Source organism: Canis lupus, chromosome 24 (genome assembly GCF_048164855.1).
Source record: "Canis lupus baileyi chromosome 24, mCanLup2.hap1, whole genome shotgun sequence".
NCBI classification, from domain to species: domain Eukaryota; kingdom Metazoa; phylum Chordata; class Mammalia; order Carnivora; family Canidae; genus Canis; species Canis lupus.
In genome coordinates, this window is record NC_132861.1 from 15639212 (window position 1) to 15662173 (window position 22962).

The 22962-nt window shown below is 40.0% G+C and overlaps 1 protein-coding gene across 16 annotated transcripts in view; it reads right to left on the reverse strand.

The window, feature by feature from the left end:
* LOC140615803 (phospholipid-transporting ATPase IB) overlaps positions 1-22962 on the reverse strand; it is a 570784-nt gene that overhangs the window by 479158 nt on the left and 68664 nt on the right. The window lies entirely within an intron of this gene.

Here is a 22962-nt window from a genome sequence, read left to right on the forward strand (position 1 = left end):
AACGTCTGTCCCTCCTCACAAGAGGCAACCCACCTCTAGAAGGGACCTTGGGGCGGGGGGGGGGGGGGTGTCTGAAGTACAGGATCACAGAAAAATAAATCGCCTGCAGAGGCAGCCTTCTCTCCTTTTCCTTGCGTGTATTTTCACTCTGATATTGGACATCTCATTTCAATAAACATCTACTTCACAGCTACAAGGAATATTCACTGACAGAGAAAAATCTTGGAATAGAATGTCTTGGCTACTTAAGTATGTCATCGTTTTAAAGAGATTATAATCCTATTATAATCCTTATCACAAGAGAGGGACAACCAAAACATGAAATCGGTTGAGAGCTGACATAGTAGCCTGGAGAGTATTCATAGCTAGGTCCCTGGTCACAGCACCCTGGCTGTTCTCCATTTAGGGACTCCAACCTCAGATCCTCACTCCCTTCCTCCAGCCTCCACTCTCCCAGGCTTCTCTGGCTCCACAGGGGACTACTCTGCCCTCTGCTTAGTGACAAGGGGCAGCAGGGAGCAGAAGTCCTCACTTCAAGACTGGCTGGCCTGAGAGCTCACTTCAGTCAGAGAAGGTTAGGTTTTTGTTTTTGTTTTTGTTTTTAAGGTTAGGTTTTAAAGCATTTTCTGATTTAAGGCAGATAGGCTAGTTTCAAAATATTCCTTATATAAAAATATTGCTCTTCTCCCTGCCCACTTATCCCTCTTTGTTTATCTCCAGCATTTATCATCATTACTTGACATTATTTATTTACGGTCTGTCTTCCCATGGCTCCAGGACAACAGGACATGTTTTGTTCACTACAGTCATATCGGCACCTACAACAGTGCCTGACACATAATGGTCATTTATGTTTGCTAGTTGAATAAACCATTTGCACCCAAGTCTTATCAAGGGTCACTTTGAATTCTCCAGGCAGAGATGCAGTGATATGACCAGAGGGCTCAAATGCCACATACTCATATGGGTCAGAAGAGTTCATTGCTTAGACTGTGTTCACTCAGTGGCTCTCGATCCTGGCTGCACATTATCACCACCAAGAGAGCTCCCATAATGAATAGATCCTGGGCCCAACCCCCACAGATTCCGACTTTTTTTACTCTGTTTTATAGTAACCTAAGGGATGCCTGGGTGGCTCAGTGGTTGAGCACCTCCCTTGGGCCCACGGTGTGATCTTGGGCTCCCTGCATGGAGCCTGCTTCTCTCTCTACCTATGTCTCTGCCTCTCTCTGTGTGTGTCTCTCATGAATAAATACATAAAATCTTTTAAAAAATAATAAAATAAAATAAAGTAACTTAAGAGGTGGGGGCCTGGGTCACTCCCTCGGTTTAGCTGACTCTTAGTCTCAACGCAGGTCTTGATCTCAGGGTTGCAAGTTCAAGCCCCACACTGGAGCCTACTTAAAAGCATGGAGCCTACTTAAAAATAGTAATAATAATAATAATAATAATAATAATAATAATAATGTTACTTAAGGCTTATAAGTGGGCAGCCACAGTTGAGAATCACTTGTTAAATGCTGCTGGGAACGCAAAAAAAAATTAATTAATTAATTAAAATAAAATAAAATAAAATAAAATAAAATAAAATAAAATAAAATAAAATACCTGGCTCCTGCTCTCAAAAACTTTAAGGTGCTAAAGTATAACCATGGTTACCAGTAAGCCACGGTTTATGACAAGTGACTAAGATCAGGCTTGAAGACGCTAAGGAGGGTCAGGAGTCAGCAGCCTGTTTGTGCTTGAGGGGAGCTGATCAGAACAGAGTTTGAGGATGGATATAAAAGCCTTAATGTATGGGTAAGGTTTCTATTAGGAAAGAGGAGGACAAAGACAGTTGGGGTGAGAACAAGAAAGAGCTTCAGCAAAATCCCAAGTAGACAAGATGTATAAGAAGCCAATTAAAATAAACAAACTTAAAATCAGCACTGAAGGTCCAGAGTGGGAAATAGAAGGAAAGCTCAGGTTGGCAGGGAGGAGAGGGGAGGGCCATTGAGGGACAGGGAGGGGGGAAAGACTGGGAAGGACTTCAATGCCAGGCAAAGAAGCTTCAACTCCATCCTGAAGGTCATATGAAGCCCCAGACAGTCTCCAAGCAGGGAACAAGTGCACCTGGCAGGGATATACAAGTAGGAGCAGAAAGAGGGGAGAATTTGCAGATAAGGAGATCCAGGTAGGAAATTAATTCTACATCTAGAAGCAAGACATTAAAAAGCAAAAATTAAATGGAGAATGGGTAAAAAGAAAAAGAAAATAGACAGGAGAACCATCTCAAAAGAAAACCCTGCAAGACTTTTTTTGGATTGAATGTGTGGGCCAGAAAAAAAAAAAAAACAAAAAAAAAAAACCATTGGGTAATTGGGATTTGAATAAAAGAAGATTGGGACAAAAAAAAAAAAAAAGCATTTCTGATAGAAATGAGAATGGAAACAGTTTTCCCAAACAAGAATTTAAGTGTTGGATAACAAATATTGGGGTGCAAAATAATTACACAATTAGTGATAGAATTACATGAAATGATATCTCCCAAGCACCTACCATGCATGAGGCCAGCTCACCTTTCTACACTACAACAGGGCCAGCCCTAGAGTTTTATTCTAGGTAGCAATTGTTATAGTTCCCCCCTCCCTAAGACTGTGATAACTGTCTTCTACCTCAGTGGCCTCATCTTGACCCAATCCTGCTTTGGAGAAAAACATTAATCTTTTCAAAATATCACACATCTGTTGAAAATGTATCGCCTAAAGAAAACACTATACCATATATAGTGAAGCACGTTATGACTAAGGTTTCAAATTCAGACTCATGAGATGAATTCTGAGCTAATGCATTTTGAAAATACCACCATGCAAAATTAGAGGAGATGCTTACAACTCCCCCATATAAACAAGCACAGTGTCAGCAGACAGTGGGAGTTCAATAAATATCTGTCGAGAAAGAAACCAAAGAAAAAAGGATAAAGAGAAACAAGAGTAGGCAAATGGACAAGCACTAAGCTTGCCTATTACAAAATAGAAATGCAGACAAGACAGCTGCTGGCCAAGGGCACGAGGGCAGGAATATTGCCTTGCTCATGGTTCTAGCACCATCATCCTGAATAAAATACCAGGCACACAGTAGGCAGTCTGTAAACACAGATAAATAAAGGGCTAATGTAGCAGGTGCCTTTTGAGGTTGCCTACCCAGCTAATGAACCTCAGACTCCCTTGTCTGGTCACTGAACCTTTACCCTCCTACATACAGGCCAGGGAGCCCCCAGACAGGTCTAAAAATGCAGTCCCTTTCATCCATTCACAGCTCTTTGCACGGGGGACAATTATTTGGCCCAAGCTAGACCATTAGGAGTCTTCTGGAAACTTTGAAGGGGGACTTAAGGAAGATGGTTTCTACATGTGGCTGCTCTATTAATATATACACTCTGGGTCTCTAATTGCCATCTTCTACCCATGGAGTAGGCAGGGAAATAAAGGCCTTCTTTTGGAATAAAGATGAAGCAATTTCATGGAGAGCAACAGAAACTATCCCAACAACTCCCTGGGTTCTGGGTAAAGTCCCCTCCTAGACCCTAGCCAGGGGTTCCATGACTCACCCCTGAATAACCATAAATGCCAACCAATACTGTAAGGGAGCTCACAGAGAACCTATGTTTTCCCTTTAAGACAGATGAGTGAGTAAGGTTAAAGAGGAAGAATAAATATGTATTCACTTATAGATCACCCTGGGTTTTAGGTGCCTCTAGCACAGGTGCCATTAGATGCCACAACCCACACTCAGGGAAGCCAGACCCAACAGTGGAACATCTTCATGGCAACATTTAAGTTGGTTGGTTTGGAGAAGGCCCAGAAATTGTTGGAAGGTGACTGGATAAATAAAGAAGACCCTCCTCCCTTCAGACTTTCTGCCAAGATAGGAGAAACAATTCTAAGAAACAGACATAGATGACAGGCATGTCTCCTGGTGGAGGGCATTCTCAAGGAGGATGGATAAAGAATAGGGAAGGGAAAGAGAAAACCAGACTAGTTCTAATACATAGGCCACTGACACCAACAACTCTTGCACAGGCCCCAGCCACACTGTGGCTCTAGCTTGCCTATTAATCTCTTCCTACTCACTCTGTTCATGTCCTTAGAGTATTTTCATTTTACTAAATGGCCCAAATTTCTCATTTCATTCACATAACATAGGGATGGGCAGTCACTAGCTAGGAAGGAGGGCAATGCTAGGCCTCCCATGGGCAGGCAGCAGACAAAAGTGAGGACAATGCCTCATGTCTACTCATTACATAAATTAATTCCATGGAGAGCGTTCTGGAAAGAGAAGGAAAAATCTTAACAGGTTTCTGAAATTTGTTCCTATCTAATTAATTATATGTTATTTTATGATTATTTATATATTATACATATTAGTGTGAATGAAATTGGTCCAGGGAGTTAAGAACCTCAGAGGGTCAAACACAAAAGGGGAGTTAATATAAGGTCAATTTTTACTAAGCATTTCATTGCCTTAAGCAACATAGAAATAAAATCCTTTACTCTGAGCTGCCATATTTTTCTCTAACTCAGAATATACTGGTGACTTATCTAGTCCACATCCCTTGCAAAGAAGTCTCACTATCTCACAGTAGAAACTCTTGGGAAAGAAATGCTCTAGGCTTCCTAAATGAGAAACCCATTAAAGTGTGGAGGCTTTCCCCAGAACTTCTATAACTAGCTCTGTGGGAAGTCAGACCTTGGCTAGACATTGTTGTAGAATAGAGAATTTGGCTGGTCTCTGTCCTGCTTTCTGGGGAGGCTTCTAAACCCTTAGAAATGCCCCAGTGACAAGAGTGTCTTTGTTATTTGTGGTGAGGCCCTGGGACCACACTCAGTTTTATGCTAATAAGGTGACCCTGGTGGGCCCCTAGACCATTTTAGAATGGGGGGTGACCATGCCGTGGAAAAACCAACCATGTGATTAGAGGGTTGGGGTCTGACCTCCCAATTCTGTGGAGAAGGAGGGCTGGAGACTGGAATTCAACCATGTGGCCAATGATCTGATTAATAATGCTATGTAATGAAACCCCAATAAAAACTATGGACACCAAAGCTCAGGTGAGATGCTCTAAGGACACAGAAGCTTCCTATGTGGGATCCTCCCAGACCTCATCCTGCGTGTCTCTCTTCATCTGGCTGGTCCTGATCTGTATCCTTAGGATAAAGACTGTAATCCTGAATATAGTGCTTTTCTGAGTTCTCAGTTATTCTAGCTTATTATTCAAACTGAAGAGGTAATGGGAATCCTTGAATTTGTAACTATTTGGCCACAAGTACAAAAAGTCTAGGCATCCCAGAGCTTGAAGCTGCTGTCCGAAGTGAAGGAGGTCTTCTAGAAAATTATGCCCTTAACCTGTGAAGTCTGAGCTAACTCTGGGTACTTAGTATTACAACTGAACTGCAGACATTACTCTGTGAACTCTAGAATGACAGAACCAAAAGGGAAACTTTACGAATAATCACAGAAGTATATCAGGTCAAACACAAGATAGGATTAAAAGCCAGATCTGCAGAAACTTGAATCCAATGCTCCTTCCATTAGGACACGCTGCCTCTATGAGCTTCGGCAAGTCAGGACACCATCTGAGCCCTGGCTTCTTCATCCATAAACAGAAATCAATGATATAAATCAAGGGTTGGTAAATTTTCTATAAAGGGTCAGACAGTTAATATTTTAGGCTTTGAGCTACATACAGCCTCTCTTTTTTAGACACAAAAATCTTAAAAATATAAAAACCATTCTTCACTCACAGGCCAGACTTGGCCCACAGGCCATAGTTTGCTGAACCTTCACATAAACTAAGTTCTTCACAGTTAACAACACGATTATATCCTAACTGCTACCTTAAGGAAATATTAAATATCTCCCCTATCAACAAAACAGAGCATAAAACTCCTAGTAAACAGGTTCTTCGGACTTTGGTTACTGGAGTTAAGTTGATTATGCATTATCTCCTAATTTTGCATGTACTTTAAAAGTATGTAAAAGGTTATTCTCTTTGCCTCCAGAAAAATTTCCAGAAAAACAGTACGATCATCATAGAGCTTCATAACAAGAAGCATGTGTGTGTGCACAGGTGTGCGTGTATGCACACACACACACACACACACACACCTCCTTTTCCCAAAAGGGTTTCAAGTTCAACTCTGGCCTCTACTCTATATTTACAAAGATGCTTCATAATCCTTCAGAACACAGACACAAAGCAGTCCAGCAGCTGGGGAAGCACTTGAGCTGGTTATTTCTCCTAATCAAACGAACAAAATGAAAATGCAGTGCAAAGGCAAGATGTGATTATTCTAGCCCTGGCGGACACATTTCAAAGGTCTTTTCTAGACACCACTTTGAACAAACTACATCTCTCCAAATATAGCATCTGTGATCCATTTCCACCCAAGAATTGAAAAGAAAAACAAAGAGAGAGGGACACTTTTTACTGCCAATACTTATTGGCTTCTCTTTTCTCTTTTTCAGGGATAAAGAAAGTGAGAGGGGGAAGTAACTGGCCCTGAATTACTTAGGATTTGAAATATTGTTGGCTGCTACATTTATGTAAGCACATATTGGGCCCTTCCTAGATCTAGGGCATTTTGCCAGGTAGTGGGAGGGAAAGGTGCACAGCATAGCCATGGACTTACACTTTGGTAGAAGCAAAAGAAACAAGAGAGACCAAGAAATAGGAGAATCCAGGGGACAGAGATGACTGCCAGTCCCATCTAGGGCCAAAGAACTGGGTGACTTCATGGATGAAGCACTTGAACTAGGCTTACAAAAACGAGTATGATGGTATAATTTGGTTGTGTGGAAAAAGAGTGTTCCAGGAATAATGGCATGTGAGCAAAAACACGTGCCAGCGATACTTTATTTACAACCTCATTGGCTTCAGCACCATGGGTGAAAGTGGAGCCACAGTAATTTGAGGTTTTGTTTCCAGTAAGTACAGGAGAACAAATCAGCCTTCTGTTCCTCAAAACCCATTCTATACCTTAGATAATTCACAAATGAGGAATTTTAATGTAGTGAAGGCAAATGTGTTTTTAAGGAAATATCTTTAATATCTAAAAGCATAAACAACCCACAAGACATCCTAGGTTTTACAATACTCAATTCAGAGGATTTTTCTGTATGGACTGGATTGGCTACGGCTTAAAAATACAAGCCCAGTGGGTTCTCTGTAGCAGCATCCTGTGTTGCTAGGATAGATATTCGTTACTCCTGGGGCCAGGAAATAGGGTGCAAATTAAGGACACCAACCTTAAAAATCACAATTCAGTATGCATGAATGCAGATTTTGAACAGTGAATCCTAGGAGAGGTGCAGTTTTCTCTGAAGTTGCTTCGCCTCTCCACAGCATTTGGAAGACACACAACACCTTGGCCAGGGGTGTTTAGATTCACTGAACATTGTCTAACAGCCAGCTCACCTGTCCGGTGTCATCAGTGACCAACCTCTTTCTTGCTTGAGGTCATCAGCCACCTCAGAACCCTGACAGGATCAGCCCCTGGAAGGCCCAATGGCTTTTAAATCTGCTCCCAGACCACATGAGAAGTATAGGTGGCCAATTCAGGAAAATGAGAGCTCGTATTACTCCTGTTTTATCCTCATGAATGTCATATGTCTCCCCTTTGATTGGGGGAAACTTCCCTCAGAGAGGAAAAAATTAAGAAGTTTCTTCTCGGATTGATTTCTTCTCTCTCCACCTTTCGTCCTTTCACCTCCTAAAGATCAAAAGGACAGGCAAGCTTTTTAGTGTACATCTCTGACATCATTCTCTTTCTGGATTCTAAACAATCCTTTACAAACCCACTGAGATAGCTCTTCTTCAATGAAGAAAATGCTGAAAGTCAAGCCCTCTAAGTTCTATTTTAAATACTATAAAAGGAGGAAAAATTAATCTACAAAACCTCAAGAATTTATTTTATTTTATTTTTTTTTCAAAACCTCAAGAATTTAAAAATAGAGCTACCCTATGACCCAGCAATTGCACTGCTGAGTATTTGCCCCAAAGATACAGATGCAGAAAAACTATGGGACACCTGCGCCCCAGTGTTCATAGCAGCAATGTCCACAATAGGCAAACTGTGAAAGCAGCCATGATGTCCTTAGACAAATGAATAGATAAAGAAGATGTGGTCTAAATACACAATGGAATATTACTCAGCCATCAGAAAGGATGAATACCCACCATTTACACCAACGTGGATGGAACTGGAGGGTATTATGCTGAGTGAAATAAGCCAATCAGAGAAAGACAATTATCATATGGTTTCACTCTTGTGGAATATAAGAAATAGTGAAAGGGACTATAAGGAAAAGGAGGGAAATTGAGTGGGGAAAAACTACAGAGGAAGACAAACCATGAGAGACTCCTAACTCTAGGAAACAAGCAAAGGGTTGCAGAGGGGAGGAGGTTGGGTGGATGGGGTAACTGGGTGATGTGTACTAAGGAGGGCACTTGACGGGATGGGCACTGGGTGTTATAAGTTGGCAAATTGAATTTAAATAAAATATTTTTTTAAAAATGTGTTTAGTCTCTATAAACAAAAGGCTAGCTTGCTTATCACTGCCATTTCTGAAAGGCACAAAGTGAAGACACCTTGATATTTCTCTTGGTGGTGGAGGCTCCAAATGCATGGAAATCAAATGTCAAGAACAAGAGAAAGGCACATTCATTTGCTCCAACTATTATCCTGCTTCACATGTATAACTGCCTGTCATGTTGCTTCTCTCCACTGGTCATGTGAACCCCACACCTTTTACTTCTATCAACAATCTTAATGTAACCTTCAAAATTACACGCAGATTTGGAAGAGCCAACAAAGAGGGCAACTTAATTCCTATTTCCACTAAAACAACATTCTTTTCCAGTGTGATGGCTTTTCCTGACTTTCTTATTGATGTGACATTTTGTGTATCACGTTTCTTCTCAGACACAGAAGTGAGAAAGTTCCAAATACAGAAAAATCTTTAAAAAGGAGGAGTAATGCCAAAGAAATGCAGATGGAGTCCGTTAAATCCCCAGCATCCTCCACCAATTTGTGTTGCCAAACCAATCAGCTGTTTTTGCCATGTCACTGAGAGGTCATAAATAGTTATGGTAAGAAGCACAACAATATCTTGTTGAGCCTGGTCTAAGCACTCCATATGTATTAACCCATATAATTCTCAAAACAATCATGAGGAGCATGTTTCTTTTGGAAATAATGAGAATGAGGTAATTTACCAACTAGCTCAGTATCTATGAGTTGAATTTTGTTCCCTACTATACGAGTCATTTATAGGACCTACCTTGTAAATAATTTGGGGGGGGGGAGGGCTTCAAGGAGTTTCCTAAAATAGACAAATATTTGTTGACTGTCTTTTACCCTGAATAGATTTTGGTTTATTATTTTTTTTATTTAACTGAAAGTACATCCCCAGAGTCTATGCATAAAACAAAGCAAAACAAAACTCCCCCAAATGCCAAGTTCACAGGTAGCATGGAGGTGACAATAGTGATTATGAGATTGGGTGCTTAAACTAGGAAAGCCAAGTCTCTAGAGATTCAAGTGCCCCAAAGGCAGGAACATATATACAAGAAAGCAGTAAATCAAGCAGGCAAGCAAAAAAGATTGAGGCAGACAGGAAGTCATTCATACATCCAAGGTTCAGAATATTCTATGTGCACAATGCCAATGTCAAAACTCTCTCCCTGCATTCAGAGAACTTGTAATCTGATGAAAACAAATGGATGCAGAGTAACACAGTGCACGATGTGAACGGTTTCCTTTCTCCTGGATTTTCTTCCTTTTGGGGTGTTCTCCACCTGCCAACAACTCATCCTTAAGCTGTAGCTCAGGGTCTCTCTCCTCTGAGAAGTCTTTGCTCTTCACACATCCCCAGGTTGGATAAGATGCCCCTCCTCAGATACAGACAGGCAGTGAATTCAGTTCCTCCAGGAGGGCATTTTTCTGTTTTACACAACCTATATAACGATATGCAACTGTTTAGTTTGTGCATTTTCCATGTTATAGTCACTGTTTATGGATCTTTCTGATTGAAAGGTCTCCAATTGGAAAAGTATAGGCTGTGCCTTGTTGATATTACTATCCTCAGCATCTTTGGGAGGGAAAGAAGGAACAGTGAACACTATGGGTATGTGGGGCCTAAGAGAAAGACTAGTACTTCCAAGTGGAGTAGAAAGGGGGGTGGTATTGGTTGGAGAGATTTAGGAGGTCTCTCACTGAAAAGCCAGCAACTGAGCTCTATATAAAGGACTCTAAAGGGTAAAACAATGGAGAAGGACGTCCACAGAGTAAGACAAAGCCATGGGTAAATATGTGATGTGAGCAGCTCTCATGCAGCCTTCTGGGATGTCCTCTTAGGAATATGTTCTACTCCCCTCCATACCTGGACAGATACAGAAGAACAACAATAGCATTTAGTTTTGCTTCCCTATACAACACTGTCTCTGAAGACCAGAGCAAAGAGTAGGGAATGGAAAGACCATTTTGTTTTTTGGGGTTTTTTTTTTAAAGATTTTATTTATTTCTTCATGAGAGACACACACACACAGAGAGAAGCAGAGACGCAGGCAGAGGGAGAAGCAGGCTCCATGCCCAGAGCCTGATGAGGGACTTGACCCCGGGACTCCAGGATCATGCCCTGGGCCGAAGGCAAGGCTAAACCGCTGAGCCACCTAGGGATCCCCGGAAAGACCATTTTGATAGACAAGGTGTAAGAGGCTCAATGACCAAGTGGTGAAAACATGTACAAAAGTACACAGGTGGAGAGTAAAAAATGCTGTAATAGAGCTACACATTGGGGAAGGTATTCACACAGAGGAAGGGTCTCTAGCTGTCAGTTAGTGAGCCTTGGGCACCAGAAGGACAACAGCTGATTTTAGAAGCAGATTAAATAAATTAATAACAAAGCCTTGCAAGAAGTGACTGGATGACAGAAGAAGGAAAGAGCAGAGGCTTGCCAATTTCTGATGCTCTTCCTTTTTACCTATGGATTTCTGACCATTTAAGCAATTAGTTTCCCCTTGAATGAAAAGATTTTCACAATTGACTATTAAATTGTAAAGTTAATGCAATCAAATACACTACCTTTGTAGTAGGATATCCTTATGACCAATAAATCTATAAAGATGAGAATTTGAGGCCCAAGTAATAAAAGCATTACATACCACTCTTGGACAAGAGTTCAACCTACCAAAAGCATTATTTAAATAGACTGAGTATTACAAAAACCTGCCAGAATTATCCCAAGTTCTCACTAACATCTGACATACAATCCTGGATCATAACTGTTTCTGTGGCATACTCCGCTTGCAAATCCTTTGCCGATGCATTAGCAGCAAAGGTGGTCACAACCAGAATCCTATATTGTTTCCAGGGCTTTCCTTTTATTACCTTTTACTCTGCTGACAATCCAACTCAGTTCTATATATTCCTGTGGCTGAAGACGTTGGGGAGAGGGAGAGAACACTATTCAAGGGACCATACCACTAAAGAATTTAGGGACCTCCTCTGAAATAGACCTCTTGGAAGGAGATAAGTGGACTTATAAAATGGGAGGAAAGGCCCACACACACACAAAAAAATAGCTCTCCAAAAGATCAGTAAATATGATGTGACTAAGACCTGAATAGCTCTTAAAATTCTGCAATTAGTCCAAGCCAGTAAGATGGTGACAGGCCCACAGGCTGGAACTTGCCAAGCCTAGTTCTAGAGGTTCCCACTGGACCAGCATCACAGCTCAAGGCTCTTCCATACCAACTCTGCTGCCTTCCTTCTTTTCTGTGACAGGCAGCAGATCAACACTGCTGTAAGAAGGCTCTCTCAGCTCAATCCCATGCAACCCCACCTCTACTTTCATCTTTCAGAGGCATTGCCCCTTAGAAACCTCTTCTACTCCTAACCCCATCTCAGTGTCCATGGTCCCTAGATCTAGTGTGCCCTAGTTGCAACTTCCATTTTTCCATTCACAGAAAGAGCAGTTTCTACTTTCATGTGAATAATCACAGCAATGGTTGAACTGCTATATAGTGGATTGACAGATGTACCAACAGCAAAGTGAAACACACAGTACTTGCAAAGAGATAGCCAGGCAACAAAGGATCGAGCACCAGTAATAAAAAGACCATCCCATTTACCCTAGAGAGGCACAATCCAGAGGATCCAGGAATAGAAAGACAAATCACCAGTGAAGCTCTCCAAGTGTTTAACGAGGCCAATATCAGAAGTACACATTCCGTGAGGAAATAATTCAATTTCGATCTTCAGCCCTGACACACATGGAAGGCCCTCAAAGCTAGCTGGCAGAGCAAGGGATAAGGTTATTGGAACTTATTTTCTTAAGACATATTTCTCTTTTTTTTAGGATTTTATTTATTTACTCATGAGCGACACACAGAGGCAGAGACATAGGCAGAGGGAGAAGCAGGCTCTCCGCTGGGAACCCAATGCAGGACTTGATCCCAGGCCACCAGGATCACATCCTGAGCGGAAGGCAGATGCTCAACCACTGAGCCACCCAGGTGCCCCATAAGACATATTTCTTAAGAAAAATGCAAATAAAGCACAAATGCTTTTCAAGTGCATGGTTTGAAATGTATTGCCTCAAATCTTTGTAAGTAGAGATGCTTTATTTAAACCTCATTCCCCAGAATATATCAGGTGTTGCTTAGATTCAAACATCCCCTTGTCCAGCCTCATCTCTCACTGCTGCAGCGATCACTCAATCTTGGGACTTCTTGGACCATTAGCAGCAGCTGAATGAGGTCAGTTCTCTTTATCACAGTGTGACGCCCGTGGCTCCTAATTCTTTCTTCACTTGGGAAGCGACATATAGGACACAGTAGCCACAGAAGGGCCCGTGCTGGGACCCTGCCTCCCCATGTTTCCCCAGCTCCTGCATTTGTAGCGCACCTTCCTATGCACCTTTACCCTTCCCACTCTTGCTTCTCTTCCCCGCTGGTTGCATTAATCTCTCAACAGATTGCTAGGTCCACCTTGATCTGTGCTTTCAGAAGACAGACAAATCTTGACCCAGAGACTTCCAGGCATTGAGGCAGAGTGCACAGAAGATGTCAGGGGGCCAAGCAGTTGACTGGAGGCATCATCCTGGCCACAGCATATATACTGAAATTCTATTATGGCTGGTAATACCTTTCTCTCTATTGAAAACCTATTTTAGGGCGATCATGGCCTTACGTAGTCCAGGGCTAAGGTGGAAGCAGCGCAGTAACCTCAGCACACAAGCAGCCAGCCAGATACCAAAACAATGTATCATACTCATGTACTGAATAAAAAGAAACCTGATCATTTTATTCCTGATTAGATTTTTACCACTTTCTGCTGAAACAATATAGTATGAAATCCAAGGGGGAAAGCTTGATTTACTTTAAATAGTGTGAACTTTAATGATGTGGAAAATATTTCTCAACTTTAATTTTCTGAAATATTATTTATGTAAATTCCTTCTTTTTGTACATTTCATAGGACATGCATCTCTAAGCTTTATCATTGCCAATGTGTACAGAGAACAAAAATATAAGCATATGATGTAAAAAAGAAGCCACATAATTCAAACATGTAATGTTTGACAAAGATGATAAAAAGTAACTTTAGTCTTCACTCCATGGATTATAGGGGAACACATTCATAAAAGCCAATGGCACCCATGGTGTTTCCTATTCCTCTCCATTCTCAAACCATACCTCCCCCTGGATATTTTCTCTGCCAGAACTTTCTCCTCTGTTGGCTTTAATTCTCTCTTCCTCCTAGAGGACAACTTGAACTTTCAGGGAAAGTCTTGCTTTGGGGTCCTTAAAGTCAAGGACTGTCTTATTTCCCTAGAACTCTCTGGCATTTACCATGTGCTCAAATTGAATAAATGGATTGTCTTTATATTGTGGAGGGCAGGAAATCCCTCCAGGAATGACTAGCCTGAATTAGAAGTAGTTCAGCATCCTCCCTTGCAATTACTTCCCAAATATTTTGGTTTATCTTTCAATCCCACATCCAGGCAGTCAGGAAATACCATCAGTTCTACCCCCACTCCTAACCTGAAAGGATCCTGAATTAAGACTACTTCTCTTCCCGTAGGCTCCTGCTGCCCCAGATCATCCTGTCACCATTCCTCACCTGGGCACTGCAGTAACTTCTTAACCCATCCTCCTCCTGCCTTCCACACAGGAGGCAGACTCATATTTTTAAATGCAACCCCAGATCTGGTGAACCAGTTTTCCACTACGTTTTGAGTAGCAAGCAAACTCCCCACCATGGGCTAGCAAGGCTCTATCCCAGACACACAGTTCCAGAGGTGGGACTCCCTTCTTCTACAACTTCACTTCTCTGGTTTCTTATTGCTTGGGTCTCTGCTCAAATGTCACATCTTTAAAGAATTCTTCTTTAATCATGCTGTCTACAGTAGTTCTCTCCTTTGGTCATTTGTTATCCAGGCTTTCTTTAGAGTAGTGATAACCCTTATAAGTATCATTTATCCACGTGTCATCTGTCTACCCCTCTAGAATTTAAGCTGCATTAGCTGAGCTTTTCTTGTTCTCTGCTCTCCCTCTGGTGCCTGATACATGTGTTTGGTACTTGCCTTTTGAATGATTCGATGAATTCAGTCTGCTTTGAACAAGTCTTAGCAAATCTACCCAACTCTGTTGCTAAGGTTCATCAATCACCTGGCATATATCAACATTACCCCTATCATCACTTCTTTTCACTATCACCGTAAGTAGACATATTGTCACTTGGTAGGCCAGGCTTTGGGCCTTGCTTTACTAGTTTCCCAAACCCATAATGTTTTATCTATAATTTAAAGCTTAATATATAAGATTTGACCCCTTTATCTGAGTGATGAAAATAATACCTACTTTGCCTAATAATTGTATAATGCTAAGGCTGAGACCTTGAGTTTGAAAAAGGTAAGTAAACTACAAAGTTCTGTAATAAAATAAGGAAGTTATTATAAAATCGCAGAATACAGTCATTAGTGACTGTGTGCTAATAATTAAACTTCCATTTCCTAAGACCTCCCTACCAACTGCCAGATGCTGCCCATATAAATCCATATTTAATTCACAACCACCCTCTGAGAGTTATCGTCACCCTTTAACAGATGAGAAAATTGAGGACCTGTGAGGTTTAAGAGCTGATCAAGGTCATTTAACTCATAGGTGATAATATCCAAAGTTCAGATCTAGTTCTGCCTGATTTCATTGATCAGGCTTTGAAATTAGACAATATTGTTTTATAAAGATGTTACATAATAATAAAAAAGTCATCCAAGAATCTATATAATATTATTGGCAGGAGCAAATGGAAGAATTTTTAATGTAAACACAATGACACAGTGAGAGAGTGATCAAGTCACACAAGGCAGCCAGGGGAGTTCTTCTGGTGTTCCGAGTGTCCCCGTGGTGCCCACCTGCATTTCTGAAATAGGCAGAAGCCCATGCATTACCCATCAACGCCATGGAGAACATAAAACAAACACCTGTGTCCAAATGTGGTCCAAATGTAAGAATAAAGGGCAACAAAAAGTTCTGGCAACATGAAGAAATATGCTAAATAAGAAGACAGGGTTTGAAAAAGCAGCCACATTGAGACAAAGCTGTACATGTTTCAAGTTACTTGGTCAGTTATGTCAAACAATTTACCCAAACATAATTTCTGAAAATAAACGTGCTAGAACAGTTCTTTTTGGCTTCTTAGTTGGCCTATGTAACGTTCAAAATGAGGCTTATTTACTTCCCATTTTGAATTTTGTGATTACCTTGAGGACAACTTGAAATCAGAGATTTGAAGAAACATTAAGCAAAAGTTCAAAGTCAAAAGCTAATGATCTAATAAGCAAATTAGACTGCTTTATAGGAAAATAAAAAATACTATAGCCAACCCCAAAAGAGAATTCTTTGAAGAAGATATAGAATTACATTTTATACATGAAACATACAATGACTCATCGTCACAAAGGCCTCGCTCCACATATGTGTTTGCCCGAGTCAGTGCTCTTTCTCTTTCTCACTGTCCCTACTATTGTGTGGAGCACTCATCTGCCAAGTGGCTGCTCCCGTAGGTTAGAAACACAGTCTTTTTTTTTTTTAATTTTATTTATTCACAAGAGACCCAGAAAGAGAGGGAGAAGCAGGATCCATGCAGGGAACCCAATGTGGGACTTAATACCGGGACCCCAGGATCACACCCCGGGCCGAAGGCAGGTGCTAAACCACTGAGCCACCCAAGGATCCCCAGAAGCACAGTCTTACAGTAAATACAAAGCTACTCAACTCTACAGAAAGCCCACACACCTGACACTGATGTTGTTAATACAACAATCTCATCACAACAGCCATACACAGCAGATTTTGATTATTTTTATGTTTAAAAAGGAAGTAAAATGTCTCAATTTTTCATATTGACTACACACTGAAATAACATTTGGGATATATGGACTTAAAAGAAATACACTGTTAAAGTACAAATTGCTCATATTAGATTTTTATTTCACAACACTGGCTTGGCAGTTGTAACTTCATTATTATCTTACCTGTCAACACAGTGCATAGCCCGCCTCACCCCTCAAACTCACAACATGTATCTAAAGGAGGAAAAGTAATTTTACTTATTTTTTTCTTAAAGATTTTATTTATTTATGAGAGACACAGAGAGAGAGACAGACATAGGCAGAAGGAGAAGCAGGCTCCCCAATGGGGTATTCGATCCCAGGACCCTGAGATCACACCCTCAGCTGAAGGCAGACGCTCAACCACTGAGCCACCCAGGCACCCCGGAAAAGTAATTTTAATACCAGCTTCAGGAAAACTTAACAGGGAAGATAGATCTATACCCAGAATCACTGCCTAATGCTGAGTACCAGCACTTTCTCTAGCTACAACTTAGCCTACTGGTAAATACCCCGCTAGCGGTGATTCAGACACCAAAATGCCTGTCTGTAGAGAAACCCAAGTTGATGTAAGAGTTTTTAACTAATATCAAAACAGGTTTTTTTTTCTTTTCCTTTTTTTTTTTTTAACAGTTTTCTTATACAAAGACTTTAGTTCTGCCTTAGAGGTAAGCCCATATTTTGTTTATTCTTGTTTCTAGGAAGATTAACAAATTAGACATTCCCTATAACTCAGATTAGAGACAATTAGAGGAAAAAAGATCATTATAGTCAACCACACATCAGTTAGAAGTGACTGTCCACAGCGAGGAAGGGCACAGAACTTCACAGGCCCCACAGGTGTACCACACACAGCAATCCTTAGGCCATACGTTAGAGAGAGTATGTAGCCCTAAAACCCCAGCCACAAAGACAACCCCTAAGTAAACACCCAATAAACACTTATTTTCACAATGACCATTTGAGTCCTTAAGAAAAGTCTGTGTAGGGGATCCCTGGGTGGTTCAGTGGTTTAGCGCCTGCTTTCCGTCCAGGGCCTGATCCTGGAGACCCGCGATCAAGTCCCACATAGGGCTCCCTGCATGGAGCCTGCTTCTCTCTCTCTCTCTCTCTCTTTCTCTCTCTCTCTCTCTCTCTTTCAGGAATAAATAAATAAAATCTTTAAAAAAAAAAAAAAGAAAAGAAAAGTCTGTGCAACACTTTCCTAGGAGTCCTGATGCTTTGCCCAAAGTTATTTTTAATTCGAAAGCTTCCTATTACATGTGGATAAATATTTTTTCAAAACAATGTTAATTTATCAAAACTACATTTTTTAAAAGATATTATTTATTTCCTTAACAGAGAGAGAAAGAGCACAAGCGGGGAAGCAGCAGGCAGAGGGAGACAGAAAAGCAGGCTCCCCACCAAGCAAGGAGCCAGATGAGGGACTTGATCCCAGACATTCAACCACTGAGCCACCCAGGTGCTCCAAAACTACATTTTTAAACAACTTTAAAAACTTAATTTAGTATCTCTGGTAAAGCTAAAGAAAATATTTGCTGTTTTAAATATTTAAGATCTTCCTAAAAATATAAAGTTTTTAAAACAATATACAATAGTATACCTTATAAAGACATCCATGTCTATAAATACATTTATAGCCAGTGAATTACTACTTAGTACTTATACAAACTTAAGTAGCATATCAATCTTCAATACCTCTTATCTTTAATAATTAATAATTATTTATTTAATTATTTAATAATTAGCATCTTTAATACCTCAAGCATACTATATGGATATTTGATTTATACAAAAAGTCATAGTGGACATAAAAACCAGTCATAAGATTATAGGGAAGAAAAGCACCTAAATAAAATTTAGTAGAAAAAAATCAAGATAATATTCTATGGCATACAAAGAATAGAATGTAACATCCTTTTTCTACCTTCAAAAGGGACGATGCCAGAGCTAAGTGTGCAGCAGTCACCTACTTTTCCAAACCTTGTGTCACAGCTGTCACTTGTGTGACTACCACTTGAGCTAGGCTGTGTGCTTCCACTAAGTTCTCTAAAACTTGTGGACTTCTTAAATTCATGAAGATGTATTTGCTTACAGAAGAGGACAGCTCTTCCTTTTTTAAACTCTATATTGAGATTTTAAAACCTGAACCCAGCATGATGTCTGTGTTTTGGGTAGTGTGTGACTTCCTGCTACTGTAAGAACCATCCAGTGAGATGATGGCCAAGCAACTGGCTCCCTCAAACTATTCCATGGTAAGCCGAAGAAGTGTAAGCTAATTTAGAAGACAACAAATATACATCAACAATGAAATATAAGTTAAAATGAAATCTTATCTCACAAATTGATAGTTTAAAATACACCAATTGGATTTCTGTTTCTGACTCTTAGGAGTATAAAAAGGTCCAGACTAGCACCCTTCCACTAATGATTAGAAAACTAGAGAAAACATAGGAAACAACTATTTTCTGATATCAAGTGACAGGTGGGTGGTATAAGTAATCCTTGAGAGAAGAGAAACAAACAAGGTGAGCACTATGATCATAGCTTTCTACCTAAAAACAATTTCCAGGCCAAAGTGCAGTGAGCAGAGAACCCCAAAAAAACCTTACAGTTTTGGGACACGTGGGTGGCTCAGAGGTTGAGTGTCTGCCTTTGGCTCAGGGCATGATCTGGGTCTGGAGATCAAGTCCTCCATAGGGCTTCCCAGGGAGCCTGCTTCTCCTTCTGCCTATGTCTCTGCCTCTCTCTCTTTCTCTGTCTCTCATGAATAAATAAATAAAATCTTTAAAAAAAAAAAAAAAAGGTTCATCTTGAATCTTCAGCTAAATTCCAATCTGGACATACATATGGCAGAACTCATCAAGGCCAGGGAAAGAATAATTACCAAGGAACTGTCAGAAGAATAATTTTAAGAGGTCACACAAAGCCAGGAAATTGTTAGAGGTGCCAGGAACCACGGTGGAGAGGCCTCATTGACTACACTGGGAATCATGTTTGAACTGTGAGACTAGAATATGCCTCTAAGAAAAGCTACCCTAGGCCCATTGTATATAGCTTAAAAACTAGCTTAAATAGGATCAAATTAATCTACAAATAACTAAGCAGAACAAAGTCCAAAAGTCCTGATAGGAACTAAAATCTAGCACTCACTTCATCATGTATGGTATTTTTTTTCATGTATGGTATTAAATCAAAATTACTAGACATGCAAAGAAACAGAAAACCCATATGAAACAAATGATTCATAATCAAAAGATAATTCAGTCACAGAAACAGGCCCGTAAGTGAGAACAATGTGGAATTACAACACAAAGACATTAAAACAACTCATATAAGTAGATGCAATATGCTCAAGGATTTTTTTTCAAGATTGTATTTATTTATTCATGAGAGACACACAGAGAGAGGCAGAGACATAGGCAGAAGGAGAAGCAGGCTCCATGCAGGGAGCCCGATGTGGGACTCGATCCAGGCATTCTGGGATCACGCCCTGAGCTGAAAGCCGATGCTCAACCACTGAGCCACCCAGGCATTCCATGTTCAAGGATTTAAAGGGAAAAAAGAATATGAGATAAGAAATGAGATATAATAAACAGAACTTCTAGAGATGAAAACTAGAATATCTGAAATGAGATGATGCTGGGTAGGGTTAAAATCCAAAAAAAAATTCGTGAATTTGAGGACATAGCCACGGACCTATCCAAACTGAAGCACTGAGAAAAATATATCAACAGAATATCGACGACATGTGAGGCAGTAACAGGGGTCTACAGTATATACAGATGGAGTTCCAGGCACAAAAAAGGGTCAGGGGGTGGCAAGGAAGGAAAGGACAGAAACAGGTGAAGACATAATTTGGAAAAATATTTCAGATTTAATAAAAACTATAAACCCAAAGTTCCAGAATCTCAATGAACCCCAAGCAGGATAAACTAAAACACAACAAGGCATATCATATTAAAATAACAAAACCAGAAATAAAGAGAAATATCTTAGCCAAGAAAGTGCATACTGAAGAACAGAAGAACTTTCTCATACTTCTCATCAGAAACTATGAAAGTCTAAAGAAAATGGAGTATTTCAGTTTTTTTAAATGTTAATTTTGAATTTCCTATCAATCAATATCTTTCAATAATGAAGGTGAAATAAAGATTTTTTTTCACACAAGCGAAAGCTTATAGAACTTAGGTACTACGAGTTAAAGGAAATCCTGTAGTCTAAAGAAGTCTATCAGATGGAAATTGATCCCATACAAAAACAAGGAAGGCCTAAAGCTGGAAATATAGGTAAGTGAAATATTTCCTCTACAAATTTCTAAAAATTATTTGAGAGTATAATAGTGTATTGCGGGAATTATACTTAGAACTAAAATGGAGGAAGCCCGGGTGGCTCAGCAGTTTAGCACCACCTTCAGCCCAGGGCGTGATCCTGGAGACCCAGGATCAAGTCCCACGTCAAGCTCCCTGCATGGAGCCTACTTCTCCCTCTGCCTGTGTCTCTGCCTCTCTCTTTCCTCTCTGCGTCTCTCATGAATAAATAAATAAAATCTTAAAAAAAAAAAAAGAACTAAAAAGGATAGTGCAACAGATAAAGGGGGAGTGAATAAAAACATAGTATAATAAGGCATTTATAGACATAAAACACTATTGTTATTTAATAGAAAGCAACAAGTGAAAAGATACACATAGGAAATCCTGGAGCAACCCCTAAAAATATAAAACAAAAAGCTACAGTTAATAAGCCTAGAGTGAAGATAAATAGAACACCTAAAATGCACAATTAATACTGTTTTAAAAAGCAGTAGAAAAGTAAAGAGCAAAGAAGAGACTGGATACAAGTAGCAAGATGACAGACTTAAATCTAACCACAATGATAGCTACATTAATTATAAATGTTCGACATACTCCAATTTATTCAATTGTCAGATTGAATAAAAAGATCTAACTGTAGGCAATCTGCAAGAAATCCACCTTAAATATAAAACAGGTTAAATGGGAATTGGAAAAAGTCATCACACAGACCATCAAAAGAAAGCTACAGTATCACAGCATCAGACAAAACAGATTTTTCAGGGTAAAAAAGTACATTTCATAATTATAAAAATGGCAATATACCAAGAGGATTTAATCCTAAACACTCATGTATCTAATAACAGATCTATGAAGCAAAACCATTAGATCTGCAAGGAGAAATAGGCAAAGCCACAGGTATACTTGAGAGACTACAATACTTCTCAGTAGTTGATACAACAAAGAAAGAAATCAATAGTGAAAAACAAGATGTGAACAACACTATAAAGCAACCTGACAACACTTCTAGAACACTCTACCCAACATATGAGAAACACACACAGGCCATTCAACAAAATGAACTACAATCTATACAAGTCTCAACACATTTAAAAGAGCTGAAATGATATAAAATGTGTCCTGACCACAATTAAAAATAAGAGAGCTCTCTAAAAATGTTTGAAAATTAAACACACTTCTAAATTGTAGGTAAAAGAATATTTTAAAAGAGAAATCAGGAAATATTTTGAACTGAATAAAAATACAGCTCTAGTTTGGGGCCAGGAGGCAAGGCAGCAGTCTGAGAAGTAGACACATGAAAATATTTAAAATGACAACGTTCTTTGCTTTTCTTGGGATTATTTAGGAGAGAGGTAAGTGAGATATATAAAAATACATTCTGGGTCGTGTTGCAAGCACCAAGAGTTATGAAGAATGCCTTCAGCAGTTGTACACCCTGGCCTTCTGCACGTGTCAGGACCAGACGAGGCAGCCGTGGACATGTGGATAAGGGAGGAAACAGGCAGAGGAGGCAGTCCAGCAAGACAGAAGTGAAACCAAAGTATAAGCAATACCAACACTGACATCTGGAGCACATATTGTGCTTTATATTCATATCCTCTCATTTATAGCAACTCCAGGAGGTAGACATTAACTTCATTTTCTATATAGGAATCTTGTAAGCTGGTTACCTTGTTCAAGTTCACAGTAGCTGTAAGAGCTGGGAAAAGAGTCAGAATCCAAGTGCCTCATCACTGCCTACTTGAGAACCCACAGATGGTTCTTCTATGAGTGTACATCTCCGGGCATCCCACAGTCTTGTCCCATCAAGTTCACTTGGTCTTCCCACAAATCCACCAGCCACACTCACGCTTTTGCTCCTGCTCTGCCCAAATGCTTCCCTCCCAAGCCGTGCTCTACATGAGCCTTCTTCACTGAGACCAAAGAGTCCTCCTCTATAACCTTTTCATGGCCTGTTTAGAATTTAAATTGTCTTTCTCTTATACTGTCTCTATCTAAGGAGCATAGTGAGAATATATCAATATGTGAAGATGATATAAAAGATATTTTAGGTCAAAGAAATTTTGTAAATGCTTGACTAAAGTCAGCATACCTCAATTCCATCAATATAACCAGTGTCCACTTGTGCTCAGGATAATGTGGCGCAAAGACGGAGATGACACTGCCCTTCATGGATACCCCAGTGCAGGGGTAAAGGAACTCTATAAACAAG